This window comes from Bactrocera latifrons, unplaced genomic scaffold, assembly GCF_001853355.1.
Source record: "Bactrocera latifrons isolate USDA-ARS-PBARC rearing strain unplaced genomic scaffold, ASM185335v1 scaffold_373, whole genome shotgun sequence".
In the NCBI taxonomy this organism is placed as follows: Eukaryota; Metazoa; Arthropoda; class Insecta; order Diptera; family Tephritidae; genus Bactrocera; species Bactrocera latifrons.
Window position 1 is genome coordinate 216,470 of NW_017537016.1, and position 16,626 is coordinate 233,095.

The 16,626-nt window shown below is 30.0% G+C and overlaps 1 protein-coding gene across 1 annotated transcript in view; it reads right to left on the reverse strand.

Annotated features, from left to right (window-relative positions):
- The window catches only part of LOC108972061, a 27,157-nt gene extending 15,804 nt beyond the window's left edge, over nt 1-11,353 (reverse strand). Inside the window, exon 1 of the mRNA XM_018938524.1 lies at nt 11,140-11,353. The gene's annotated coding sequence lies outside the window, so the exon portion shown is untranslated. The remainder of the gene's footprint in view (nt 1-11,139) is intronic.
- Nucleotides 11,354-16,626: the final 5,273 nt, after the last annotated feature.

The window sequence follows — 16,626 nt, forward strand, 5'->3', positions numbered from 1 at the left end:
GCAATCTGCAGACGCAGGATTAAGGCCCTTGGATCCATGTTTCTAAATAGGGATCACATCTCCTCATTAGCACCTAGCAGAATATTGGAATTCATCAATCTGCTGGGGCTAAGTGAGACGCTGTGAGTTAGTAGAGGGCACAATAGACCCTAGGTCGCGGTGCAATCCTCAATCTTTATCTTATCTTATCTTATCTTATGCTATAATTATTTCAATATAAAATATGTATACGTTTCAAATTAAATTAAATGCAGTATATGGGAAGTAGGTGGCACAATTTTATGAAATCTATAATCCASTTTTTAAACAATTCCATAAAACGGTCATTTCATACCTTATTTGTAGCAGTTTTGAGCATTATCATTGTGAGGTGTTCGTCGTTATTATAATATAATTAATAAACGTCATGGTTTTAAAACTACTACAAACAACCGTTGGGAGAACATGATGAATGTAATAATATAACACATTTTATCATGATTAACATGCATAATTATCATGATTATAAAAATTGCAATACTTATTACGATTAAGTCCTAACTGCAAATATGTAGCTAAATGCCCTGTATAAATACGCAGTCACACGTATTTAAGACATGGTAATTGAAAAAGCCACATACATCTGATGATAAACACTCTTTTAGACTACCATTCGTATGAAGATTCATCCCTTCTGAACACTTCTTACTTTACTCAAAATAAAAAAATAATTTTACGTTTGGTAAAAGAGGAAAACAATTTCACCGATTTTAACTCTTAAATTTCAATTCAGTCTTAATTAAATATTGAATTTTATTATTACTATCGAAGGCATAAGTATTTAAACTGATATTTATATTTTAATTTATACTCCTGTAATAAATTTTAATTTCAATTCATTATTACAATGGAAAGTACGCAAATATCAAAGTATTCTCTACTATCAGCTTACCTAATTTTTATCATTAAGGCTAGGACACACAAAATAAATTCGAATAAAATCGAGTAATTATCAACACAATGGTCATTTAAGTAAGCTGATGTTTGTTAAACATAATAAATTCTAATAGCGTGAGTACCTTAGCAACGTTTATTCAATATAATAAAATCACTAAATTCCAATTAGCACAACTAATTTCTTTCACGTATAATTCTATTGTATATTGATGGAAACTTTAAAGAGACTGTTCAAACTATTAATATATGAGAGGAATCAATTATTTGTTTTAATGGTATATAAGTCTCTTCAATTTACATCAAAATTTTACGAGCATTAGTATTAATGAACTTTATATCGATTATACAGTATTCCTATTTAATGTATAGGTATGGCGGAATAATAACAACAACATATTCAGTAAATAATGAAATTTTCTCAATACAGCTTGGGTATTTTTAAAAAGAATTCTTTTAAATAATTGTCATCTATAAGAAACTTTACCATTTTAGTTCAAAATACTACAACCTACTACCAAAAATTTTCCTATTTTTACATCGATTCACATGCGATAGAAGTACTTTGTGGAGAAAGTAAAATTATTTTCCACCCGTTTTCACAATATATGTATGCTGACCTACTATAAAGAAATTTCAGAAATATGCATATGTTTTTGACTATTAGTCACAAATTTTTAATTTATAATTTTTTAACAGGAACTGGTGATAAGTTTTATAAGAATTACAATGATGTTAACTAACGTTAAATTATACATACGTAATTACTCGTTTTTAATGAGCAAATTTATCATACATATGTAGATATGATCTGAATAATACACAATTGTATCTGTATGTGGTTTGCTACCTAGGGTATGTAGATTTGATTAACCTTGCAGATACGCTGCCAGAGCTTACCTAAACAAAAAAAAAATACTCGTTAAAGATTGCGCGTAGCCATTAAGGTTTCTACTCTCAAATATGAAAATTTATCTTTTCTTTTACGAGTAGCTTTTTTATTACATTGGGAAGTTAACATTATTATACAAACACGTGTATTTGTATACACTCATATATAAATTAGTAGTAATAAAAATTTATGTTATATTTAAACTAAATGCCTATTCAACATTGGTAAGCATAAATACATCCTATTACTACAGCTTACTAAAAAAAGTGTTTTTAGTCTCTTCATTTTTAGATTACGTTTTATATGTACATATGTATATTAAGATATGTATTCACTTTTATAAAAAAAAAATTAGAAGTGAATAAAATTATTTACACTCACTTACGTGTTGATATTGGTTGCGTATATCTGCCCCGAAATGCAGGATTGTGATTTTTAATAAAATGATTTAATGTCTGAGAAAGTTTATTCTACGACTGAAGTATTTCCTGCGATTGACATGTGGCAAAAGTTAATAATTATATTATTTTATTGAAAACTTGTAGAAAATTTTAATTGGAACACTTAAAATCGAGCAAACAATACATCACCAAGAACTTTTTAAACATCGCCAAGTTTGAATATTTTGTTGTTGAGAGTGATGTTTGACAGTTTGTTTTTTCCATTAATTATGCACATATACAGCCACTTCCATATATTTTGAAAAACAAAAATTTAACTTAAGTTAAGTTTCCTGAATTCCACATAATTTTTCATTCTCTCTGTAAACATCAAACATTGAGATGAGAAGCATAATAAACCAGCGTAATGGAAATAATATCACAAAGAAAAGCCGAATAGAATCAACAAGAATTTACTTCAATTATCAAAGCGATTATTTATAAAATTTGAATCAATGGATTTTAATGTTGTTTCTAGCCGAGTAAAAAATAGAAAAAAACTGTGCCATACTGCAAAAAAAAACATAAATATATGAATTAAATTATTTGAGCACCAAAAAAGTATTTTGTAATAACAAGTGATTTCTGCCTAAACTCCAACTAATCTACAAAATATCAAATGCATACCATTTATAGAATCTGACAAATCGCATTACGTAGGACACCATGATATATAAAATACATTAATGCCTGTGAACGTAAAGCTCATACCTCTATATGTATAAATATGTTAGTATGTATTTTTGTTTCTAATATACAAATATACGCTTAGCATATACTAAAAATTTATAAATTGCTTTAGTTTGGAATGAGAGTTCATGTTAAACAGAGTCAAGTACACTCGAAAACCTGTCGTTCCCATCACTCAACAAAACTCACTGTGAAATAAATTTTGAAGTGTAAAAATGTGCATTTTACTAAAATCACCTTACTCATTTTTAAAAAGAAACTGAACGCGAATATTCCTTAAGGCGTAAGCAATAAAGCTCGCGTAAATAACAATTTATTATTTTGGAGCTACTTTTCAGTAAAGTTTTATATACATGTTATACTTACTAAGCAAAGCCATTATAAATTACAAATTATTAACTATTGCCGTAATTAGAAAATCAATAAGTACTTGTTAAGAAAGTATTTTAAAAACTTATATACCATTATATAAACTATTATGTATAACATTATGAAAATTATAAAAGTGACAGAAAATGTATATTGTAGAAAAGCACTCTGATGCAAAAAACTAAACTAAATTAGTTTAAAAGTTATGTTAAATGGTCCGAAATGCACCCCTAATATATAGTAAGTAAAGCCTGAAAAATAAATTGAAAATTATATTTGATTTCTTAAAATCTAATGCTTATTTTCTCAATAAAAAGTTAAACAAGTAAATATAATTGAGAGGTATTTCGAATCCAACAAATGTTATTTATATGAGATCCAAATGTGAACTAAATGTGATGATTTACATATATACTCACATACTATATATTTCAATAATATTAACAAATAATACATATATAGTGCTTGCTAGACTTTCATTCTTAACTGCTTAAGTGCCGTATTGTTCTACTTCTATCATCCCTCTATCACTTTTATGCGGGTAGTGGTGATTCGTATATTATATATACATACATATCTCTCAAGCTACTGTTGTAGACAAAGCCCCTGGAGGTAATCAACAAAAACTCCAATATGGATATTTATACTATTGTAATATGTACATAGCTACATAGTATGAATCTGTGCTAAATATCGATAGAAAGTGGGCATGGCCACGCCTCTAAATAAGTTTAATGTACATATAATATCTTAGAACCCACTTTTTGGGAAATCACAAATCTCAGGACCGATTTTAACAAAATTTGGTACGTGATCTTCCTTTGTTTCTTTGTTAAAATGGGCTAAATCGGACTACAACCACGCATATTTCTCATATAACACGTTTTAAAATCCCAATTGATTATATAAATATCGCTTATTGTGTAATATATATAAATTCAGAGAAAAAAATAGAAAGAAAAGAAATTTTTTATCCTTTTACACTCGTAGTAACGTCATTCGAAATAAATTAGATTAAGATTGTATTATTGAGTTATGTAAATTGTGAAGCTTCGATAGATTGAATTCCTTTTTTGTGGATTATGTAAATAATGGTAAGCAACTACCGATGATTGCCGTCTTGAAATGCCATGAGATTTCATGGTGACTCTTCCCAAAGAAGATTGCTATTTATCCCTCAATAGCCTAAGAAATTTAGTGAAAGAGATTTTTCCGTGGCAAGTTTTCTATAGCAATAATACACAGGTTTACATAATTGGTATACGCTAAGCATAAAAAACTTAGGAAGAATCGTTTACGAAAACAGATACGATTGCTTTCAATTTTGAATACTAAGTGGTTGATACAAATGCAATTATAAAAATATTTTCATATACTTTTATCCAAAACTGAGAACAAAAGTTTTATATATTACAGTAAAACCTGTAAAGTTGGACACCCTTATAACTTGGATATTCGATCAAATTGGACAAAAAGTTCTATACCAAAATAATATAGTACAAAATATCCACATATTCCCAGTTTAATTTGGACATTGTCTATCTTGGAAGTTGGACAAAATTTGTCTCAATTTTTAAACAGCAAGCATTAAAATCCCTTTATATCTTGGACAATACATTTAATATGTATGCGTATTTGTATGCTATTTACTACATTTTTATATTACACACAAATGTACATATTTGTATTTCGGCATCAATGAAATTTTTCAATCGTAGCAATGCAGTTATTTTTGCGAAATTATATATGTATCAAATTTCATGGATTAACTATGACACAATTATGCATATTTGATCAGTTGTTGCAATAATGTCAAAAAGAAAACACCCAGTGGAATTATCTCTGAAAATGAATAGTGAGATATTGAATGAACCGGCTAATAAAAGCCTATATAGTATAAGGAAATTGGCAGAAAAATATGGAGTACCACCACTTTTAAAAACTACCAACAATTTTAAAAAATTATTTACCTGAGAATCAGTTTAATGCGGATGAAACTGGATTGTTTTATCGTCAATTACAATTCGAAGTCTCGTCGCAAAAGGCGCAGTTTGCAAAGGAGGTACACTGGCAAAAGAAACAAGTGTGCTTAGTTCTACCAATGACCAAATGAAGACGCAAAATAGAAAAATTATTTTGTTCATAGACAACGCTACAATCCATAGTTTAATAAATGAATATTCAAATGTGTTTGTACAATTTCTGCCACCAAACCTAACGGCAGAAATACAACCTCTCGACCAAATAATTATTCAAAATGTAAAAACAAAATATAGATCAAAAATTATGCTTTCTCTGATAACACACCTTGACGAATGCAACAATGCAAGTGAATTGTCGAAAAGAATTTCTATTTTGGATGCTATTCAATGGTTGGCCGATTAGACCCTCTTGTGATAAGAAAAGGCTTTCAATATGCTCGATTTCCTTGTCAGAATTTACTGGAATGTCCACAGCAAGAAAATCGGAATTATGAAAGTTTTGTAAATCACAACTATCCTGAACAAATTCGAAATGAATTAGTATCACCCATAGTCGTGGAAATATGGAAAAATCGATAGATACACCTGAACTATTTTTAAAAACGTGGTAGAGGATTTAAAACACATCTTCCAAGGAACTGCTTCAAATGAAAGTGAAGATGAGTGCACTGGAAACTATAGTCTTCCCAAAGCAAAAGTAGCTTTATCAAACATGAACGTCATGAAGTCATTCTTTATGTATCAGCACATCAATAAACTTTGCTGCCGGAGTTTTTAAAGTGAAAAACAAAATTGGAACAAAATATAAGCTTATCAAAATTAAAACAAATGATTACGAATAACCAAAGCAGTATGAGTTGGTGCATTCAATAAACTCAGACATATTAAAAATCGAAGAATTCACTTTTAGAGCCTCACAAGACGACGCATACCTCAAATACTAATGAATATTTTGACGTGAAAGTTAGAATAATTGTAGATGTCACTAACAGTACTACCAACCTACAAAAAAAATTACCGGTTCGAAAAACAAGCGAGGTATAAATTAAAAATTCACCTTTCAATTTGATCACAGTAGTATATAGGAAGTAGACGTGGTTGTTCATTTTCACAGCCAAATTAGTCATCTAGTTTCTGAGATATAAACCTAATTTTTAACCACTTTTAGGCCACAGGTACCTGTCGCTATTCCCTGTACCAAATTACAGTATACCATATGGATTTCAACTCGATAACTAACAGGACCAGTTTTAGGGGATACAAATAACCGTTAGGTGGTCAAAAGTAGTATACTATGTGGAAATAATTTGCGAGATATAAAGGATCAAAGCCGGGAAATTCCTATTTTCAAGTGTTGACAAAACTTTAAAACCATTCAAAAAGACCATTTTTCGACGAAATTGTTAATGAATTTCATATATTTTTATTAACTTAAAATATTAGTCATAAACTCACTTCTTTTCAACTGCTAGTTTTATGTTCGAAACATTTATATTAAACTTAACTAATACATATATTGGGTATTACCATGTAATGCATTAATTAAGGCGAGATCGAGGTTTATTCAACTTTAATGTTAAATCACATTGTGGTCATTTCATTTCATTAAGTTAATCAGAATGTCAAAAATCTAAAAAATAACCGATAAATTCGACTAAAGTAAACTAAAATAACAAAAAACAGTACATCAGGTAATTCATAGCCAAACACAAAACTACAGTATATCCAAGAAATTGCATTCATAATAAAAATTTACGCTTGAGTTGAAATATCATCAAATATGAGGTTAATGGCCTAATTTATTGAACATTCGGATATAACTGAACATTTAAACTCTCAAATCAAAGCCGGGTAAATACCTTTAGATATTGGCAAAAATTCATTTTAAAGAGGTAAGGCTAAGTTCGGGTGCAACCGAACATTTATACTCTTGCAACTTACAAAAATCAAAGCCAGGGAAATACTTTATGGTGTAAAACGAGCTCCAAGTAATTTTATATATATGTACCTACTATACCATATACTTTTATAACTCCCATACTGACAGACACATAAGGTTTGTTAGAAAGACGAAAACCATTATATGCAGTATATGGAAATTGGGTAGTATCAATCAGATTTTATCTATTTTTCGACTGAAAGCCTAGTAGCCAGTGTCGCTTTTTAATTTATGCTATAATTTATTATTGTATAAATTGTTATAAATAAATAAATAAAATATCTATTTTTCCCAATACCACATACTATACCTGTCACTTACTAAAAATCTCATCATATAGAGTAAAGTCATCCGGATTATGATAGAGTGTAAGGCACAAATATACACTGTGTAAAATACGCTGGCACATTTTCATTGAGTCACCCGGAAGTTCGATTATCTTTATATTAGGCCTATGGGGACTAATCGAAGTATTGGTCCGATTCAACCCATATCATTGTCAGAGAAGTACTATCCCTGAATTTCTATTAAATATCTCAGACATTCTCCAATATTTTCGAATAAAATCAACTATAGGTAATGAAGTCTAAATATTTGGTACCTAGGGGCTTGAACAGTTTTTATTGGATTGGAACAATTTTGGTCATAAGGTGGCATACACTAAATGTATTATTCGGGCAAAGTTATTGTCTGATTTCACTGAATTTCACAACATGACATAGAAATATGAAAGTAATGCGATTTTGTTGAAATCGGTCAGTCGGATCCCGTGATATGGAATTTCACCAAAAAGTGGGCAGCGTCACGCCCATCGTTCAATTATTACCTCGGCCCCTATAAAGACTTGACATACCATCCCGGCGGCAAAGTTTTACGTTTCGGGCGGATTTAGTTATTGATTTATAGCGTTTTTTGTAGTTTTGAACAGTATCGTTATATCGGGAGTGAGCAAGATTTTCATCCGATTTCATACATTTTTACACTATGGGTAGTTGGTTATTGTAGCTTTAGTGGTTTAGGAGATATAAACATTAAACTTATTAGAGGATGAAACAACAGATGCTTATCTACGAACTCGCAAGTTACAGCTTGCTCGAGCGGACGGACAGACGGACAGATGGACAGACGGACGGACGGACAGACAGACATCCGGATTTCAACTCTACTCGTCACCCTGATCACTTTGGTATATATAACCCTATATACAAATATCTCGATTAACTTTAGGTGATACGTACAACCGTTAGGTGAACAAAACTATAACACTCTGTAGAAACTGCAAGAGTATAAAAATGTTCCGAAAAAAATTCAACATTCATTAATCGTCATAATCGTGAACGGATTACATTCAAAATTATACTATATTTTACTTGGCGTCAGCGAAAAGTATAAAAAAGCATCTTTAAATAAATATAGTATCCCATATAAACTCAATTTATTTTATTATATTACGTTGATGTGTAAAACGTCAATCAAAGAATCGGACCAGCTCCATTCATATTCATATATTAAGTAATATAATTTTGAAGAACACTTATACACTTAATTTCATGAAAATATCACATATGTATGTATTTTGACCAAACTAAACGGTCTTAATGGTTAAAGTCAACTAGAAAACCAGAAATTATCATTCAGGGCATATTGATTGCAAAGAAAAGTCTCGGCTGGTTCCATTAACCTTTGGCATTGTTCAATTATATTGGATAACATATTTCAAGCAATTTTTAAAATAAATAACTCCTACTGTAATATAGGAACGTTAGAATAATGTTACCAACTGAATTTGGTTAAAATTGGTCTAGTAGTTCCGTAGATATGTGATTTCAGCTAAAGGTGGATGGTGCCGCGCTCATCCACCTATTTTGACACCGGCTCCGATAATGCCCATCTAGTTATTGATTTATGTTTTTTAAGGAGTTCACAACAAAACCTTTATATAGGATGTGGGCAGGGTCATCATCTGAATTCACATACAAGTATTTGCACACTGATGATATAGCTTCAATGATTTGGGAGATATATACATTAAGCTTATTACGGTGTCGGAGTCGTTGTATCAAATAAAAGTCTCGTAGCGTATTGAGAAGTTTAGTTGTGGCACTTTATACATTTTCGATTAAAGGAGGTTTATTTTTTGAATATGGATTGAGTAATTTTATTCGGATCTTTTGTACACTATTGAGCACACTTTTAACAATATGGGGAGTTTTCCACGCACAAAATGTTAGAATTTTTTAGTAGAAAATAGTAGTTTCCACTTTAATGGCTATCAAAAATGTTTAAATGAAAAAATAATTATCAGAGGATATGATTATAATTTGACTAATTTTCTTGTTTTTTTTATTTTCGGATAATTTTTAATCGAGTTATGGTGAACACCCAAATTGTTTGTCTGAAAATGTTCTGGGAGAAGCTCTATTGCCGACTTATGCTTCAATATTTTCTACAAGAAAAAAATACCCTAGATTTTAAAAAGTATGCTCAAAAATATACAAAAGGTTTGAATAAAATTACTCAATGCATAGTTAAGAAATAAATTCGCAAAAAAAATACTTTTTTTTCCTTAAACTGTACATTTCGAACGATATAAAATGACAATTCTTTCATAAAAAAAAATCTTTTTAAAAGCTGCAAATACTTATTATTTAGTCATTCAGTTAGTATAACATTTTCAAAATAATTAGTAATATTTATTATAAACGTATTTATTCATTCACATGTAGTTACAGATTTATTAAGCTGTTATTTTTAATCCTAACTTCAATAAGTTGCTTGTAAACTTTTATGACTGTTTAGTAATTAGAAATAGAATTGATAAGAACCTATTGAATAAAATATCCAAAGTTTTACCGTCAATTAGCGAGCGTATTCAGTGAATATTTTTTTCATATGTAGGTACATATTGTTCGGTTGTTCACTATAAATTGATTATAGCATCTGCCATAGAAATTTGACCGGAAAATTACCATTGAAATAAAAAAAAAACTTTTTATTGCCTTACCTAATATAATATATATTATTAATTATGTTCTTAGCAAGCCAATTTTCGAACTTTGACGGCAAATATTTCAATTTTGACAATTTGCAGTGTTATGTTTTTATATTTAGAGCCAAATTGCATAGTATTTCGAGAATGTTCTAAAGTTTCTCTTTTACATGTATTTAAGTGAAACCATTTTACAATAAAATTTGACGAATAACTTGAAAATACTTTAGCTATGTATTTTAGAAATGTTTCTTTGCTTATATTTATAACTCAAGCTCTACGTACGTACGTACGTAAGTACTTGTTACATTTTAACAATGGTTTAAAACTAATTTCCAGCCAATGGGTGATCATCAGCCTAAGTGCACCGCCTGCGGTCTGGCGTTTCTATGCCTCCTTTTTCAACTTTTTCAACCAATTAAATTTTTAAAGAAATACTAAGAGTTTAATATTTTATTAATTTCCACTGACAATTTCCACATATTAATTAATGTTATTTTTTCTTTGAGATTGTTTTAAGACAGAACCATAAAAGTAACACAACACTCTCAATTTAGAATAAATATATACATATATTAAGTATATATTTTCTTAAGCTGTCGAATAGTCTAATGGCTGCGTGGCATATTTAAAGCCAAATCATTTTTAGTTGTTAAAACTTAATATTTTTTTGAAATAAGCTACCAGTGAAAGTCAAATGTACAGATTATTTCACACTTTTTTCACTTAAGACTAATTATTTTTCTCATATTCAAGTTGCACTGATTTTTGAAATATAATATACAATTTTAACATGGTTAGTAAAATTACATGCATTGCGTTTGATTAATATGTCTGTTTATATACATACTAATGTAACGTAGTAATTATTGTTTTTATAAATATTTTAATGGATTCTAACTCACAAATAAATTTTGAACTTCTCCTCTTTGTTATTCAACTAGTATCGCAATACAAGCAACTTTTTTAGCTATTAGAAATTTATTTTCAATAAAATTAATTTTATTGCCGTCTTTCGCGTTGCTAATAAAATAGTCGTTCTTGCCCGATGTTTAACGATTGAATTGCGAGGAAGGAACACCTGTCGGATTGCTTTAACCTTCACACTACACGACTGCACTGTCCTAAACAGAATGAATAAAGTTGACTGCCAGAGTTTGCTTTTATATATCGGCAAAGTGTAAATCGCTATGTAGACAGCAAAGCAAGTACAACAAAAACAATAACGATAAATGATCCGAAGAAGCGCAGTTCTGGCAGGAAACAACAAGCAACAGTTACAATTACAGCAACATAAAATACCAAAAACAAAACTTATCACTGTAGCAGTCGCCATTGGCGCAGTGTCCAAACGCTAGCATCAAGTTGCGTAGCAGACGAATAATGGTGTGTTGGCAAACGAAGGTGTTCGTAGTGTCACAACACTTTGTGGGCTCTTACACATATCAATATGCGGGAATATGCACAAACTGTTGTGTGTTTCAATGTACATATGTACATACAAATGTCCTAGCACGTTACACAAAAAAATGGGTTACTGTATGCATATGTAGTTACACACATAAGTATGTAACAAATAAGTGAAGACGTCATGATGACATTTTTGGGTGGTTGGTTAATTCCTGATGTGTATATGGCAGCTTTTTGCGGACTTTATGTTGAAAGTATAGCGAAAAATGTACCCTTTTCCAATATAAAAATTGCACATTTCTACATACGTTACTTTATTATCGGCAACATGTTGATAGAAGATCTTTATGGACCGTTGGTATTAGTCCCATAATCGCTTCCTATACGATTCTGATTTCACTTGCGATAGAAAAATATTTTATTATATTCATCAAAAAAAAATCCGTTCTTTTAATATTATCTAAATATTTATTTTTTCATAAACATCAACTTTTAGGAATTAACAACCGATAAATTTATTTCATTAAAAAGTCAATACACAATTAAATAACAACATCATTACAAAAATATTGATAAATACATCCAGAAAGACTTGACATTTAGTACCTTCCAAAAATAGCGTTTTTCCTTTGCCAGATCAATTCCATAAAAATTGTTTTTATTTTCTTTTTTTTACTTAACACATGATCTTTTCATTGTTTTTGGATCTTCTTAATGCGTCACGTCGTGAGGTGAAATAAGTTTTTCTATAGTTCATAAATTAACTATTAAAGGTAGATGATTGGGTAATGTAATATTTACAGATGAAACAACTTGTGTATTGTTCAACCCCTTGAGACGCGTTTGCCTTAGAAAATGAAATATTCAAGATTACCATAATTGCATACTGCAAGAAGACCGTGAGCCTTTATACTTATTGGGAACAAGATATTCATATTTCTAGATTAGATTAGCCATCGCAGTCACCAGATGTTTGAACTTTAATGAAAGCCCTAATATCAAGAAAACATTAACAACGTCAAAGATCGTTCAATATACCATAATATACTATAGTTGCAATTTGCCATTATTGAATATACATTAGCTATAACAAAACAATGTATTTTCTATTATTATAACATTTTGCCAATAAACGCTACCTACAGATGTTATTTCTTGAACGTACTGTAAATACTGTAAATCTTATTACTGGACGAGGTCGGCCTCTTTAATAAGTTTAATGTGAATATATGTATATTATATGTATATTATATACATATATCCTGTTTAGCTACATTAGGATCGGTTTTTTACTGATCCCATTTACTAAACTGATTCTACGTCACGTTAATGGTAAAATGCAATGCTTTAAACTATATTTCATTAAAATGGCAATACATCAAATATATAACAACAGCATTATGATTCTCATAATATTAAATTCTGAACACGTAGGGGGGTCTAAATTTAGTCCAGACCGATTTGACATAAATACTGTAAATCTTTTTACTGAACGTGGTTGTCCTCCATATTAATTTTAATGTACATACATACAATAACTTTAGTTAGTTTAGTTAAACTATGTATTAGCCATCTTCAAATTATCGTCTACTAGTTATAGAACTTTCATGAGGCTTGATTATTTTATGATTTTGCTTACAAACTTAAGGAACACATTACTATTGTACTCCATGAAACATGATTAGGGAATAAAAATTATTTCAATTATAGTATTTATTTTATTGGGTACGTCATTTGACTGTTGCCGTAGGAGATTCTAACTCTTTATCTAATCTTTTCCAATTACTTATAACCGAAATTTTATCCAATATAACGAATTGTTAACGCAGGGTACATATTTATCTACGAGTGTCATATATTAATTTGTAAAGTATTTTTTTTCACCATGGCTGAAGGGAATCACTAAAACTCAGTATATTCACACATAAGTGCCCATTAATAAAATACATTAAAAATGAATTTGCTGAACTTTTTTTTCCAAATAAATGTTAGGTCTTACTGATTGGCTATTGAGCTATATTTACTTATAAAAATACAATACAATTTATACATTTACATACATAGTATATCTCAGCTTTTCTGCCGTATTACATTTTAAATAAGATGAACGTAAATATATTATTATGAAAAAACTACACAAAATTAAAATGTTGGGAATCTGTCATAAATAATAATGTAGTATCACTTTAATGAATGGAAGTCTTGTAAAAAAATAAACTTTTCATAATATATTTTTTATACGTATTTATAGAAAATTTCAAAAACATATGTATCACATTTTTACGCAGTGATTTTATGGCAAAGCATAGAAAATTAAAAAAAGTAATAACAATAACATATCACATGCCGACAAGAGTTAGTTTACAATTCTTTACAATGATAAATTAAATGCGTTTCACACCAACGCAACTATAAATCTACATATGAAAATTAACGAAAGAATGAAGCTAATAATAAATTAACAAATCGTAATAATTTATTTGTCTACTTTAAAATCAAGCGGATTAATTGGTTTTGTATATACATACAAATGTACATATGTATAATGTAAGATTGACAGGCACAATATTGTCAGTATATGGGCTGATAACATCACTTTTATATAGCTTACTGCAGTTTATCAATAACCGACTTTTGAAAGTTGCTACTGGCAACAGTCATGTCAGCTAAATTCTGGTTAACTGTACCAAGATTTCTTCTTTCGGTAAAGAACCTTTTTTTAACCAGAACTTAACTGGCAGATGGCTCCTACTGAGGAATTGAGAAAACGGCCCTAAATGTACTCCATGAGAATGTTACGTTTCAAAAGATTTACGACGTCTAAAAATACCATAAACTGGTTCATATTTAGTTATTTCAGATGTGCAATGTGTAATTATTGAATTATGATAATATGTAGTAACTTTTAAAAAGTTGTAAAAACAGATTTTATGTTCATTGGAAACGTGAGCATGTTTTGCGGTGAAGCGCCAATATTATTTAATTTACATACTTCGTAATTAATAAATCATATCTAACACTATTGGAAGGTTTATATTTTCGTAGAAGTGTTACTGGTTATCCCGGAATCAGTAATTTAAAACTTCCTCTTCTAAGTAGTGCACTTTATTGTACATTTTAATATTGAATAAAATTGCTAGGATCACATGAATTTAGCTTAACTCGAAAAATAATTTCATTTGCAATATTAATTTTTTAAGAACGCATACTCATTTAGAAGCATTTACCGATATATTGTATAACTTATAAACTTAAATAGTCTTGCTATAAACTCTTTTACAAAAGTTATAATGCAGAATGCACAAAAAATAATAATTTAATTTTCGACCTTCTCAAAAACTTTAAATGAAGTGGTCGTTCTCTCGTTCGCAAATCAATGTCACGACTATTGAACAATTGCTCAGCAGCGTCTTCAGTGGCATGCGATCAATGACCATGAAAGTATGCTTCTACAGATGAAAAAAGGTTTACTATTGAAGGACTTTTTAATAAGCTATATAATAGGCGTGATAAAGAAGTTAAACAATACTCTCTTCAATGGAGAGCGTTGAATCTTCTAGCAAAATTCTGCTTCAGCGCATAAAGCAAAACCCGTCAGCTTTGACTTTAAATCAATATTTTTGGCTTCATAGCTGCAGATGATTGGCCTTCTGGAAATACAGATTTAAAGCCATTTGTCAGAGTTGGAGAACATGGCCTGTCAAATACCCCGCAGAAATTTGAGGGGCCTCACAAAATTTATGATTCGAGCACCGTCACCAATACCAATAAAAGATCCTATTTCGAAAACAATTTAGTACATGCTCATTAAATATATGCATTACAAACTTTATTAAAAAGAATTAATTATAGTTTCATTCATATAGCGGCCTGGAATTAACAGAACTTATGACAGGGCGAAGTGTATGAGCTAAACAATTCCAACTGCTATATACGCTTCAAATGGGTTAATAAGTATTTATCTCCGATGACATACGTGATGCGTAAGGTACACCATGCAATATACTCTCATGCACGTCCCCCTAATTAGTCGAAGCTAATTGTCAACACTACGTTTATTATTTACCCGTCCTTCGGTGAACATTACATTCAACAGTGTTTTCTTTTAATTTAAAAGACATCGAGATTGCCACATCTAAAGCATACATCAAAGTTTTGCAAACAATTAAAAAGTAATGAAAAACTTTGCTTTTCTTGATGATTAATAAAAGAAACACTTAAATGTTAGACAATGGAAAGCATACATATTATGTACAAAAATGAATGCAGTTATACCCTGCAGTAGAAAAGATTGTCAGTCGGCTAAGAGCTATCGAATTCTCCACCATGTAGGTTTTGCTTTTTAATTGGTATATGAGCAAATTACTACAAGCTAATGTCAGTTTTTAAGCAAATATTCATATACAGTGAAATTCCTCGTAACCGAACATCCACCAAAATAGTGTCCATGCTCGCTGATTGGAACGTAGGCATGCCCGGTTATAGGAATTGCCTTTGTATGAAAATGGAAGAGGACAGTTTTTTCCATATTGTATAATTAAATTTATTTTAGTATAATTAAAAATTTTTTAAAAACTACAATGTGTATTTAATTAAAATATCATATACTAGAGCTAAGTCCGGTGATTTTGCAAAAAATTCCTTCCTTGGTACCTTCTTCAGGAATAAAGTAATAACTGTGCGCTAAGACGTGAATAACGTGCTGTGGTTCTTACGTTCTGTGAGTACATACCTTAGAACAATAAATAATGAATACAATTAGTTATTTAAAAAGGTGTGATAGTGATTAATACATTCACTGCCAAAAATATATCCACCATCGTGAAGGAAACAAATTGAGATTCGATTTGCCTACTAATAGGAAGTATCGACCTTAAATCTCAATTCGTAAAATGTTTCCTGAAAATGACCTTAGAGTTGGAAGTATTTCGAAAATTTGTGCAGACTCGGTCGTGCGTTGCTGTAGAAAACAAGTAAATATA